Source organism: Etheostoma cragini, chromosome 9, assembly GCF_013103735.1.
Source record: "Etheostoma cragini isolate CJK2018 chromosome 9, CSU_Ecrag_1.0, whole genome shotgun sequence".
NCBI classification, from domain to species: domain Eukaryota; kingdom Metazoa; phylum Chordata; class Actinopteri; order Perciformes; family Percidae; genus Etheostoma; species Etheostoma cragini.
This window is the reverse complement of record NC_048415.1, coordinates 19,447,978-19,462,850: the sequence shown is the minus strand read 5'-3', so window position 1 is coordinate 19,462,850 and position 14,873 is coordinate 19,447,978. Positions and strand designations below refer to the sequence as shown.

The window sequence follows — 14,873 nt, the reverse complement described above, 5'->3', positions numbered from 1 at the left end:
ACACACACACACACACACACACACACACACACACACGCACCTTCATATCTCCTATACCTACTAAAGGGAGAGTAACATTACTTATTACCTATTAAATTTGATCCATTGTTTATGTACACAGTTTAAAACAACATAGACAATTTCCTGCCCTCCCTGCTCTCTCCTTCTTTCTTTTTCTTTGCGATTTTTCCGAAGACCCTGCAGGTGTCAGCTCTCGCTTCCAACTCAACACATAATGACTAAATTGGAGCAAATAATTACCCTGGTCGGTGATGTTAACCTCCACCTCTTCCACCTGGACTCTTGGTGGTCCAAACAAACTGGCTGATTCATGTAGCCTTGCATCCAGCTTGGTATTTATTCCCAATACTGCAGCGGTCTGTATATCCACACTTGATGAGAATGAACTTGAAACACACAAATGGAAAGAGATTATAGTGTACATAAAGAGAGAGAGAGAGAGAGAGTTTATCTATGGGCTCTTGCATTGAGAAACAAACAAACCAAAGAAATATGATTTCACAATACTGGATCAACCTTGAATTTTACAGGCTCCAATAATGCTCTCCTCTCCTCTCCTCTCGACCTCTCTCGTGGCTCACTTCCCTTCATCTCTCATGCACCTGCAGCAGTTTTTCAGGCTGCTTCAGCTAATTACACATCTCATCCCAACCTCACACAACCAGAGGCAGTACTTGTGCATTACCACTGTAGAGGGACTTTACCGCCATGATATGCGGTTCTGCCGGAGGAGTCATGCATCATATAAAAGGTCCCACTACAACAACTGTGGCAAATTATAGACATGGTCTGTAATTATCTCAACAACAACATCCTGCTTTGCAAGTAATGATGGGTTAAATATCGGGGTGATATCTTGTGAATGTGTGTTTATCTATGCAGCTTGTTCTCCCTGGGCTCATTTGTGGTAACCGGCCATCACCCATCAAGCCCTGATGGATGCTGACCTGTCAGTGCAGCAAACTGTTCGAGCAGAAAGTTCAGCTGCCTTTGAATTTGCATTTCTAGAAATGTCCCCAAAGACCTTTCTCTCCTCTCTCTCGTGTTTTCTCCCCCTTTCCTCTGCCCTGGCTATGATGGCTATGAGGTGGCTCGCTGTTTGGTGAATGATGGCAGGTGAATTGGCTGCAGGAAAAGAGGAACTCAAAGGAAGAGGCAAAGCCAAAAGGAGTGAAGGATGCACTGACTGAAAAAAAAAGAATATCACAAAGAAAGGGGACATACTTTCCAGCCTGCGGTGTGGATAATGTGTTCCTGATAGCAGTTCAATCTCGGTACCGTCTGCAGACTCTTCACGCACAATAACTTTGAAGCGAAAGTGTCAGGATCAGCTCACAACATATCATAACAGTGTAACAGTTAGCAGAAAGAGAATGAGGGAGCATTGTGGAACAATATCAAAGTGGCCCAATGTTGAGAGACACATGTAGAAGAAAAATAACTTTCACAGGACTTTGCAATATATTAAAAGGACAATTCAATATTTTGGCAAATGCACTTAATTTGTGTTCTTACCGTTAGTTACATTAGGAGATTGATACCACTCTCATATCGGTCCGTTATATATCGTACATTCTGTCTATTTATTAACCTCAATTGGACATATTTGGACCTTGTATCAGAGTTCACCTGCTTCCCACTTAATCCAAACTCAAATGTCCTCCATATTATACATGCAATTAACACTATGTAGCTACATCCTCAATTCTTTCACCTTTGGACAGTGAGGCTAGCTGTTTCCCCCTGTTTTCATGCTTTATGCTAAGCTAAGCTAACCAGCTGCTGCCTATAGCTTCATATGCTCATTTGTCTAAGCATGACACCAAAAAAGTCTATTTCCCAAAACGTCAAAATATTCCTTTAAGACACATAACATGAAGCACATTATGAGAATTTAGTGTGCTAAACTGCAGACTTCAACTTTCTATCTATCTTTCTAATATAAAAAATGGTTCAAATAGGGGCTGGACAACTTCTACCTAAGAATAGTTTTTCATCATCCACTGGGACAACATAAGAATACCCGCTATCACCTGACAAGAGAAGAAGTGAAGGTACAGTGGCTGCATGTGCCGTGGGGCAAAGGGAAATACTACTTCTCTGAGGCAGACACGGTGGAAAAAGGGTGTGAGCGGTGGTGCAAAGTGTTGTGGTGCAGTGTGTCCGCACAAAATGATACAGGTGGCTGGCACGTCACACGTGATATGGCATCAGTGGATTTGAGATGCGGGAAAAAGAAAGGAGGAGAGACAGATGGGATTGGGGGTTATGGATATTCTCTTGGTGCACTCACATTCTACTGTGTTATATGTAATATTTGTAAGAAATACAAGCTTTTGTTTGTCATGTCTTCTTAAAGGTGCCGCAGGCCAGACTTATAAAAATAACTTTCTTTTATATCTGCTGAAACCGACCCTATGTTTGAGTAGAACTACATGAAGCAGGTGATCTAAAAAAAAAAAGAATCCGGCTCCTCTGGCACCAGCTACAGCCTGTAGTGCAATTTGCAAAAAAGCCACAGCTGCACCAATCAGATGCACCAATCAGGGCCGGGGGGGGGGGGGGGGGGGGGGGGGGGGGGTGTCTAACTTCATGTCAATCCCTGCCCAGGCTCACACACATTCATTAAAAACATTATTAAGCAGCACGGTGGCTCAGTGATTAGCACTTCTGCCTCACAGCAAGAGGGTTTGAATGGGTTTGAATCCAGGACGTTCCGGGCCTTTCTGTGCTGAGTTTGCATGTTCTCCCGTGTGTGCATGGGTTTCCTCCGGGTGCTCCGGTTTCTTCCCACCATAAAGACATGCATGCTGAGTAAGTAGGACTACCACTTACAGGCGCATTTACAGAAACACAAATACAAAATGTTGATTAATGTGTATTGTCCTAATCTAATTACTAAATCTACCCCCCATAGGGGGACAGGCTTAGGAGACCATTTGGGCATTAGCAAAAAGGGGGCGGGAGACTGAGAAGTTGTCAATATTCAAATTCTTTGGCTAAATTCTGGATCTTCACAATCCTACCGACAGCACATTTAATGTTATGTTATGTTTGCTAAGAAGCAAAGGATTCCCAGAAGCTAGTTGCAGACAAGGCTAGATCAATTCAATTCACTTTTTTTTCATAGTATGAAATCATAACCAGAGTTCTCTCAAGACACTTTACAGATAGAGTAGGCCTAGACCACTCTCTATTATTTACAAAGACACAACAATTTTAGTAATTCCCTGAAGAGCAAGCATTTAGACCGAAGGTTATGTAAATGTTACCTGAGGAAAACACCTCCAGGGAGGCCACAGAGTGAGCAAAGCCACGAAGCACAGAGGCGTGAACAGTCTTAAGAATTCAGTAATTTCTATTTTTGTTTAAATTGAAAGAAACGGAAGAGGGAGAGAAATATGGAGCTGTGAATAAATGGATGAGTTGAGGGGTTGATGTAGCACGGAGAAGTTAAAGAATATAAAACAGCTGTTAACTGAGTACAGGCGTGCTGGCTGACGATGTTGGCACAACAAAGAGATCTCATGCGTTCCTGTAAAAAAAAGAAGAAGCAAGAAAGATTCTCTGTAGGTAGACGCAAGCTTTAAACAGGCGGACCCATTAGCAGAGCACATTTCTCCCAAACCCAAATGGTTTTGTATTTGTCTTTTTTCCCCTTTTAAATGTCTGTGCAGTTGAAACTGCAGACTGATTGGGCACCCTGGTGAAGACCTTTGTTGCAGGCCATCCCCTGTCCGTTCTCCGCTGTATAAGGGTAAATTGGCAAAAATACTGGTAGAAAATAAATGACAGGCTCATAAAGTCTGTCACAAATGTGCATTGATATTCCGTTGACATTTGTTCCAAACCCTATAGTTTGTATCACACAGTTGATAACACAATATATCCCACTGTGGACCCACTTTGATATATTCCACTAAACGTCCTTGCAGTGAACACACAGTGTAGTCCACCTCATTATCACTGTTTTTTTACACTGTGCCACAAAGCTTTCAACCCTGTTTTTCCTTATATCCATCCAATAGTTGCTGGACATTTAACTCAAAACTAAAAATGTCAACCTCATGAAAGTCAGGGGATTACCAAAGTAATGGGGACAAATGGTCTTGGTACCAAGCATGTACAAGATTTCTCTTGCTATTCCACTGAGTGTTCACTGGACAACTAAACACTTTGAGATGGTGGTGGAGCTAAGAGTAAAGTCAACACATTTCATAGCCATTCCTCCAGCTGTTGTTGATTTCAGTCTGGACCAAAGTGGTGGACAGACCGACCGACCAACAGACAGACCTAGCCATCCAAAGAGCCATGACGCTAAAAATTGGAATACTTTAGGGTGCAGATAATTAGTTTCCCGGAGCATACCATATGTTTTTAAAGTTTTTAATGTATGTCAGCTCAGAATGAATTTCTGTCTCCGAAACTCTTGACTCTTGAAAACTCTGCTCAGTAATAAGTTATCAGTAATCAGTAATTCAATAAGTAATTTGTCAAAGCAAGCTGACAAATCAAAATCTTTTGAGAACTGGCTGCTAAAACAAGTATTAAAAACCAGGAAAATTGAGTCTGGAGAACAAACTATCCAAAGAATGAGGTTTGACTGTAAGGGCCTTAAATGCACAAAGGTTTAAAAACTCCATTACCTTTTTACAAAAAGAGGATAATTAGACTAAATAATGATGGATTACTGATATCTAAGTTTCATCCTGTACAGCACTGAGACCAAGTGCTGAGGGAAAGGTGGGAAATCCATCTAAAGGGAAATGGTTAGCAGCAAGCCAAAGCCTACATGATTTGTGGTTAATGGGCTAACACATTCAGAGCTACTGGTCCTTTAAAGAGTTGAGTTTTGAGCCACATCAACAGAGCTCACTTTCCCCAGCGAAGCCACCCGCGCTGACCTTCTGAAAGGTACCGCTCTACCAAAGAAAAGCAAACACCTCATTTATCTGGCGGCAAATGCAAAGAGCAGATGCCACAGGGGGCCTGGGGAGCTGGCAGTCGGATCCGCGGCTGTGACAAGATGAGCAGCCTGAGCTCCTGGCTTTAAGAAAAGGTAATAGCCGCTTGGACATACACCGCTGCTGAATAGTACGCAGGTGGGCAGTTTAAACAAAGCTTATCCCAGACATAAAACCAGGGGGGACACAACACTGAAATGCAGAACCTCCATTTAGAGACCGCCATCTATAATTGACACTTAAGAGTCACACTGCAATCTTGAGGATTCATTTCCAATGCTAATTTCAGTCTGCATTTTAAAAAGTGCCATTAATCCTAAACAGCTTCTTCATGCGCAGCAGAAGAAGCAGTGTGGTCGAGGGGGGGAGGAGGAGGAAACAGCAGCCAATTAAGGCTGTTTGTAGTGATACATAAGAAATAACAAACGCTGTGATTGCTGCGGTGCGGGGGGATGGGTTGGTGAAGACGGCGCTGTCCTGTCTGAGATCCTGATTAAGACTGAACGGCGCAATCAAGGAGCGTGATTGCGGGATTGGCCTCTTGAAAGTTTAATTGTGACCTTGCCGCGTTCACAGAGATTCAAGAGAGGAGGAAGATGGAGAAAAACGTTTGAAGAAAGAACGGGTGAGTGATTTCCTCATGTTGGGATTAAATGATGTTTGCAGCACTACACACAAACACCACAATTCAGTGAAGAGAATCTTTAGCAATGATCCACTGTGAATCTCCACTGGCCACTTTAAATCCACTCCAAAATGCTCTCCTACCACCTCAGCAGTGAGCGTTTGGGTACAAACTCTGTATCTATATAGGTTCAAACTAGCGGAGTGAAGGTGGACCGTCTGAAGAAATGTTTTCCTAATAAATCCCAAGGGAGCTGTTAAAAACAGTGTGCACTGCGGCGGGGAGAATTCCTTTCTCCATTCCGTCTGAGAACACCTGAAGCACACACAGCTTGGCTGCTAATGGCTCAGCGGTGAGTCACATCACGTGCTGTGGAGCTGACTCGCTATTTGGGCCGCTGTGGAATTCTCGGGTGCCGGTCACAGCTGACACATAAACAAAACGCACACAAGCGCGCACACACACACACACACATATAGAGAGGTGAGTGCTAAAACTTTCACTCTTTGGGAAGCAGCTAATGGCTGCAATTGTGAGCCTTGTCCACTGCTGAGCCTGGCAGTTTGACATCGAGAATAGGGGAGAGGTGCTAACCAAAGCTTTGGAGTGTCTCCTTCTAATCCCCCCCCCCCCCCCCCCCCCCCCCCCCCCATCTGTCAAAACAATGAAGGTCACGCTAAGATGAGGTCCAATTAGGGCTCGGCCTCAAACGCCTGAGGTGTCGGCGCGGCTCAGCAAGCTTGGATAACCCTTGTGGTTTTTAGTGCGTGGGAGTGTGTTTGGACTCTGGAGGAGGGTTTGCATGTCAGCATGACAAAATCAGCGGCAAAGTGGGCAGTCGAGCATTATGAGAGTGCACGTCGTGGCCTACATTTAAGCAAAGACAGGCAATGAGCAGAGCGAGGCATCTTACTACAATTACGCATTAAAAAAATTAAAATACAAGCTGCTCTTTTTTCTCTCTGCTGCTCTACACTAAACCAATGGGACGCTAATGTAACGGCTGGACTGAGGAAGTAAGCAGAGATAAGAACAGTCAGAGTAAAACAATGATTATCTATGAATGAACGCACTCACACGGTGCAGGTACAGTAACCCCCCCCCCCCCCCCCCCCCCCCTCCAGACAGACAGTGCTTAGTGATCAAAAGCTATGCCAATAGTCCAGTGCAGAAAATGATTACAGGCACACACACATCACAGACAGCAGTGCCCAATCAATCTGAGCACAGAGCTGGACACTTGGGGATAGCAATGTACTCAGACATGCCTCTTTATCACACACACACACACACACCAAGTCTCAGGCATCCAAAGTCACTAGAGATGTCCCAGCAACAGTTGCCAAATGTATCAAAGAGATCTGGGAGCAAACCGGAGGGCTCTAACACTACTCACCAAAGGTAATTATCAGGACAGACAGACAGACAGACAGACTCATTTATTGCAGCTGAAGGAAAAGCACAGAGAGAGCGTGTAGAGAAAGGACACAAGGGGAGGTGAGGTGTCGTGGTTCACCGTTATTTAACTCTCCAGGGAGGTGAGAGGAACCAGATATGTGAACTGCTAATTTACACGCAGACTCAAGAAAAACACAAACACACATTCACACATTCAGTTGATTAATATCATTCCTGACTGAGTCATGATTGAGTGACTGCAGAAGCGTCTCCTCATTTTCTGCATCTTCCACAACATGTTTTCTTTTGTATTCATTTTGCTGCGTGACACTTAATTACAAAACAGAACTTAGAACCACCCCAACAGTTCATTTTGAATTCGCCAGAGCAGAGCAGCTTCTCTAACCACCGAGGGCAATTTGTCTGCGGAGCTTCTGCACAAAGACACAAAATGCTAATTGTTAAACAGCCTGGTGCAATTAAATGTGCGACGACAAAAAGCGACCTCTTTATTCAGCCGGTCTATAGGCTGATCAAGTGACTGACTTGGATTTCTCCTGATTTGGGAACAAACAATTGTGTTTCTATTCCTTTGCTTGCTCTGTGTTGACAAAACACAGTGGAGGCAATTTGAATGAAAATTACACTTTTAAAATGCAATCTTCTTCTGAACAATGCAGGAAACACTGGGGAACTAAATGGTCTTCCTCCCCAATAATTGTCGGTCTTTTTACAAACTAAGTACAAAAGTTTCAAGTTTTGACCAATACTACAGTACACCACTCACTTGTCCCTCACTCACTCACTCACTCACTCACTCACTTATTTACTCACTCACTTGCTCACTCACTTCATCACTCACTCACTCACTCACTCACTCCCTCAGTCACTCACTCACTCACTCACTTACTCACTTACTCACTCACCATCGACTCTAAAGCCTCAGAGCTTTGATTGCAGCACGCAGCATAGTTTATTGTAATTAAACACTAGTAGAGCATTGGCAATCTTATTACCGACTACAAAAGGACAAGTGACTCACATAATAATTTCACTGCTGTTTATTCTAGAGAGACAGAGAACTAGACATAAGGTGAACTAAGCCTAGTTGATAGATAGATGGATAGATAGATAGACAGATAGATAGATAGACAGACACCCATACTAAAGTTGATTAAAAAGAGGAATAAAAACCTCTTTTAGGAACTGAAAATGTCAAAACATTTAATAAAATCCAGCCTTTTAAGGACATCAATTTTCTTTGTGAATGACTAATGTATTCTAAATAAATGAATGTTCGTCCTTAAAATACAGGGGGCATTAGCATACACACCCCTATGTTAAATTCCTATAGAGGCAGGCAGATTTTCATCTTTAAAGGCCAGTAATTTCATGGATCCAGGATAATATGCATCCTGATTAAGTTCCCTTCCCTTAATCGTTCCCTTGGAATTAAAATACAAATACCCCCCCCCCATACATAGACTTAGGCATGGGGAACTTTCCATAAGATCATCTCTCAATGCAAATCAAACCAGCTATAAGCTAACTGAAATAAAAACATGTTAATCACTATGTACTGTATGGTGAAGGGTATGTGATGATGTGGGGGGGTGGATCATTTATTTATTTACACTTCATTAACATAGAAAATTGGTGTCCTTAAGGTTGGATTTTAATTTAATTTTTAATTAAGGCATTAAGATCAATTTCCCAAAGATTTTTTTTATTCCTCTTTTTAATCAACTTTAGCAAGGGTGTGTAAACTTTCTCAAGCCACTATATGTATAGATGGATAGATAGATAGATAGATAGATAGATAGATAGATAGATAGATAGATAGATAGATAGATAGATAGATAGGCTCTCACGTTGGCCTTCTCATCCTTTTTCTAAGCTTTATAGCTCTTTCTGTTCAGCTTAGCACATCTCTGGATCCCGCTGACCGATCCACATACACACAAGCTTACGTATAAACACACACACAGGGCCAACCCTCTGAAGGGGGATCTTTGCTGATATCTGTCAGGTGGCTTAACAGGCATAGACCACAAATCCAAGTATCACAAAAAGCCTGAGTTTGGACACAAAAGATCCACCTGGTGAGGGCTGCAGCTCGGCCAGCTGTATCTTTTTGAGACTATCTACAGTGTGTCTGGATCTCCTTCAGTTTCTCATGTGTCTGAATCTCTATCGATGGCTTTTTCTGGCCGGTTTGTCCACCACTTTGGTCCAGACTGATATTCATGTATCTCAACAGCTATTAAATGGATTGCCATTTCAACCAGAGGATGAATCCTAATGTCTTTAGTGATCCCTTTACTTTACTTTACGATTGGGTGTGCCTGTCTGCCTCTGGCTTTATTAGAATGTATGTAGCAGTAAGATAAAAATAAAAATAAAAAAAATTGAGTGAACATTAAAAGCCAGTATTACCGCAACAATAAAAACCTTTAAGAAAAATATGATTTACAGTTCTGTGCCTAGAGGGAGACAGACGGGAGGATTAGAGAAACCTGTTTTTTCTGGTTGGAATATGAAATAAAAAGCAGAACTGATTCTTTTGCTCCTAAACAACAAAATACACCAACAACAAACCTTTTGAAGCCAAAATATTTTACAGAAATTATGCACTGAGGCATTCTAGGCATAATGCTCTTTCAGCCGTCAGCATTCAGTATTTGTTAGAATAACATAAAGGAGAGAAAGCCGCATTGCATCTTACTTTGTGTGACTAAAACATTATTAACCAATATCAACAACAACAAAAGTCAAATAGTGCACTTAACCGCATGCAAAAACCTTGTTCAACCAACAAAACCATCACATACAATAGGAAGTCAGCATGCAGGGATCAGTCGACCAGGGTGCAAGGGATCTCAATGAAGTTAATTATACAACTTTGAAGATCTCTTCCATACATCCATGTGATTGGTTTCTGCAACCCCAGAGCTAGATATCTGATTAGAGAGGAGAGCTTTATAAGTATCACACTGGTGCATCAGCTTCATAAATAGTCCTGCTGTGATAAATCCAGGCAGGCAGGGTGAGGTAGAGGAAGACAGGCAGAAATCACTCTCAGCAACAATGGCTTACGTTTCACTTCTTCTACCCACTTATGTCATGCTTTCCTTTAGCTTAAGTTCCGATTTTCCTCAGCTTCCAAGGATTACTTTGCACTCCTACTAAATCAAAATTGAACCCTTGCACACACACAAAAATGCGCCTCTTCTTCGGGAACTGTGGTACACAAGAGTGGAAAAGACTAGCCATCTGTAGGCTTCTCAAGCACTCCCTGTTTACCAGCTCATCCCAGTCTGACAGATAGAGCCTGTACGACAATGACGCCAACATTAGATACTTGATATCCGTGAGTGATGCATCTTTTTGTGCTTCATTGTGTGTGGAGATAGGCCCTGTCGAGTTTTTGTTAACCGGGAAAGAAAATACTATGAGGTAGACTAAACAGGCAATGCTTCAGGAGCTGTCCGGTGCTGAAACCACATCCGTGAGGAGCCCACAGGGAGCTTTTTGTTATTCTGAAGATTAACTCGGACAGGAAAAACACTGGCATAATGTTTAAACAAACAGCTGGGTAGTGTATGCTTTCTCTTCAGGCTAATTTAAGAGGTGACTGATAGTGACGCCATCCAACTCCGCTCTACTGACACCATGCCACCTGACTTTAACAAAAGAAGCGTTGCACCTACCGGTGAGACAAAGGAAAGGCCAGCAGAGGAAAGGTATCCCCCCGCCCCCGAACCACCCCCCCTCCTCCAATCAGTGGGAGATATTCGACTGTGCCCGTGTCATTAATTCAGCAGACAAAAACTGTTACCAGATGTCATTATTTATTTATAGTATTTAATAGGGAAAATGCTTCCGTTGAATAATACATTTAGTGGGAGAAGGGTGCAGAGCTGGGTTTGAAAAGGAGAGCGGGGGTGGGATGGTGGGGTCTTTGATGAATATTCATGAGGTGTGTCTGGAGGGATTGTGGTAAGCTACCTTTTTTTTCTGCCTCTGTGCTTCCTGGGCTTTGTCTGCTCTGCCACTGGCCATGATGGCCCAGCTGCGCTGCTCATTTGCTTGGCTCTATATGCGGTGGCTAGTTCAATATGGCTAATGCCAGACTATTATATTATTAGCCAAGGCAAAGCTAGCAGAGGCCCACTTAGGCTCTGCGCCATCTGCTCGGCGGTGTCAGGTTGGAGGAGTGGAAGGACGCCGAGCTGTCCATCAAGCAGATTGACGTCCTCTGGTGAGCAAAGGTACAGCCTTCATTAAGCCAATGAAACGAGCCGGTGACTGGGGGAATGGACGTGCCAAGTGGAACCAAGCCTAAAAGATGAACTATGTGCTAACAGGCCCCACTTCCACATACATGTGCAAAGCCAAACCTGAACTTTAAAAAAAGCACACACTCTCCCGATCATTCATCCAAACAGAATACAAACAGAACTGAATATGTGTGCAGGCTGCTCTGAGTGTTTTCACTGCTTAATTGGGCCAGGGTTAGCCAAGTCTGTAAATGAGTCTGTCTCTGTAGGAACATTCCAGCATCCCTCCTACTCCTTCTACCACTACTGCCAAAAAAAAGCTACATCCATTTGTAACATGTACAGTGAGTCGACAGCAATAAACTTTCAGCAAAGACACAAAACAACACTCAATAATGAATGTCTTTTCTTTTTTTAAAAGGATTAAAGCCATTAGCCTAAATCACTCACAACACCACAAGCTTCCAACTCTAGGATTTGTAGCTGGAGGCCCCCACCATTCAAACAGCCTAACTCAAGCCCAGAGATCCTCCGCGCCGATACTGTGCTGTTGCTTGGCTGCTCTCCCTCATTTCATCTTGAGCCAGAGTGGCTTTGTTTGTCTTAAGCATAGCAGAAGGTTCATTGTAGGAATATTTATGTCTTACATTTGTAAAAATTCACAGTTTCTCATTCACTTGCTTGGACACTACTCAAGTATAAAATTGAATTCTCGCCCATTCACGTACCTCCCTACAAGTGTCTGCACTAAGCTGAGCGCAGCCAGGCAGCAAAGGCAGAGTATTGAAATATGCAACAACACTACCTTGTGCTAAGAGCTGATATTTCTCTAAAATTCTCCCAGACTCTCTTTCTTTCTTTCTTTCTTTCTTTCTTTCTTTCTCCTGAGGTGTGACGATAACATGTCTGAGCTGCTCTTGGCCTTGACCACAGTTGGAATAGAGCCACCAAGAAGCAGCGATCCTCTCCCAAACGGAATATTGTTCATCCATTGTAATGCCTCATCACACAAAAGATGTGAAAAGGGGGCAGTGAACTGGCAAGAAAACCTCTTCTGAGAACAATGGTGTTAACAGCAGAGCATGCGATCCAGTGCGAGAGTGATAGAGTCCAAACGGAGCGAGACGAGAAAAATAAACAGACAGACAAGAGGGGAAAGAGACAGAGAGACAAACATGGAGATCTTCTACAATATGCATTAAGTGCAAGAGGCAGAGAGAAGAAACATCCAGCAGAATGACTTAAAAAGACCAGTTAAATGTGGAGCTGCATCCTTTTAGTGCAACAGGAACAGACAGATCCAACTGACACAATTCTGGAACTGGCCACAAACGCACATGAACACGCACACGCACACGGACACATACACATACACACACACCAGTGACAAGGGCAATTTTTTATCTACAGCCAGTCACAGAATGAAAATTAAGCTGGGTGTTTTGTGATCTCTGTGGTGTTGCTCTGCATCAGCTGGGAAACAGAAGCTCCTGATCCATCAGCCAGCCTTTCCGCAGGTTCTGGCTTGGCCCTGAGCAATAAGGATCACTCTGCCAACGCTGAGTCCAAATACAGAATCCCACACATGTGGGATGGCAGCGGTGACGACAGTTAGGAGGGATAACATATCAGAGAAAATGAGTGTGGGATCAATTCTTCCACAGACAGCTTGTAGAAACTGTCGGAAGACTGTGTGTGTATACATGTGTGTGCAAATTCCAGGCCAACACATTGAGAGAAACACAGCATAGGAGGCTAAAGAAAGAGAGGGAGCGAGGGAGCGAGTAACCATTTCACAAACTGCATGGTTGAACCTCTGCTTAATTTCCCAGGGGGTCATGAGCAACTCTGCTCCTACCCTCGCTGCCAACCTCCATCTGACACACTGCCACACACTCGGAAAATGAAGACAAGCAGACAAAAAAATCAAAGTGGAACAGTGTTTTCTTTTCCACCCTCACCAACATCGCGAGATCGCCCACTAAAGGCAGCCGTGCTCGGTCCTCTTCCACTCTGATCAGTTTGTAGCCTAGAGGAAAGTTACCACCAACAGAAATAATTGAGAGACCCATTTGAGTGTAAGTGTCATCTGAGATAGTGTCTCAGGTTTCCCCTCTCTGGTTTCCTGATGGCACTGACAGCCCTGGCTGCGCTGCTGCCTATATTGACTTTCACCCAAGCCATCAGCTCCCTCTGTCCCCATCTGGCTCACCTGGAGCCTTGCACAGGGAAGACATGGGGCTTTACTACAAGAGGTGGAATGATGGTCACACAGATCCAAATCAGGCAGGGACCCTGTTAGGCTAAAAATGTAAGTTGTTCAACATGAGTAGCTTTCAAAACGAGAAAAAGAAGGAACGCTACTCCAGGATGCTATATTTATTACTCGTTTAAAGACCACCTGCTTGAACAGTCATGACATCATGCAAATGGGAAGGTAAATGACGAAAGAGGTATAATATGTGAGCCAATAGTAGGTTTTATGTTTCCAATGACCCTTATTTCCCTAAGTCAGGTGGTGCCAAGAATTTGGTTAAAAGAAACTGGCAAATAGATAAAAAGAAAACGACGACCTTTTATCAAATGTAAATAATACATTTCCAACATGGCATAACGGTTATTTTCTATGAAAGCAGCCTCATTTAAGCATTAACCAGAGCAATATAAAGTCATGTTTTAGAGTGAATGAACCATACTTCCAAAAGCTACACAATCCTGTCTTCATAGTGCACCTGTAATTCTGATCATAGATCTTTGTCTTTGACAGTACTGACAAGCTCAATCTCCAAATTATCACTGACTGCAGTGAACATAAATTGTGAAACGCCCTTTTCATCACGCCAAAAAACCAAATGTCGAAAAGCAGCTTAAACAACTTTAAGCCTTCACCTTTCGGATGAAGTAATGTCCAGTCCACAGGAATGTAGAGCGATGCAGCAGCCTTCCAGGAGCGTCGGTCCGGTCTGAACGGTGCAGGTGCTACAGCGCCACAGACACGAGGAGCTCAACCATCCAACGCGTAAAACAGAAAAGACAAAAAAATAAGTGCGGGTGAAAACGAAGCAGTTGTGAGTGTAGGGCGGGGAGGCAGATACCGGGAGGCACGGTTTTGCTTCTTGCAAGTGAGGGTGACTGTCTCTTGAGAAGTGACCGCGCTTCTTCCGGAGACGAGCCGAGGCAGCAGCCGCGACGAGTGGATGAGCGCCGGAGTGGTGTTCACTTCTCCAGCAGCCGAGCGCTACTGAACAAAAGAGTGCTCCGCAGGCTCTCTATTCAAATTGCAGTAGAGGGACTGGGAGGAGGCAGGAGGGGGGGGGGGGGGGGGGGGGGGGGGGGGGGGGGGGGGGGGGGGGGGGGGGGGGTGCTTGTGGTCCTCAGGGTTGACATAACACCAGAAGTTCCGGCATCTTAACGCCATCAAACACCAAAACTTGATTCACACCCGCGTCATTTACGTAACTACCTTTACGCGCGGTCTATGTCACTGGTGACCCGCTGATGTGTCATCGTTTGTTAAGGAGTGATAAATGATCCGATGCGGGACACAACACCCACACAGTTAGTCCGTATCCCCTGCTGCCGTAA

At 43.8% G+C, this 14,873-nt stretch overlaps 1 protein-coding gene across 2 annotated transcripts in view; it reads right to left on the bottom strand.

The window, feature by feature from the left end:
• Positions 1–14,519, bottom strand: part of ncanb (neurocan b) — a 137,511-nt gene extending 122,992 nt beyond the window's left edge. For both annotated transcript variants that reach the window (XM_034881613.1, XM_034881614.1), the window contains exon 1: positions 14,178–14,519. The gene's annotated coding sequence lies outside the window, so the exon portion shown is untranslated. The remainder of the gene's footprint in view (positions 1–14,177) is intronic.
• Between the last annotated feature and the right edge of the window lie 354 nt (positions 14,520–14,873).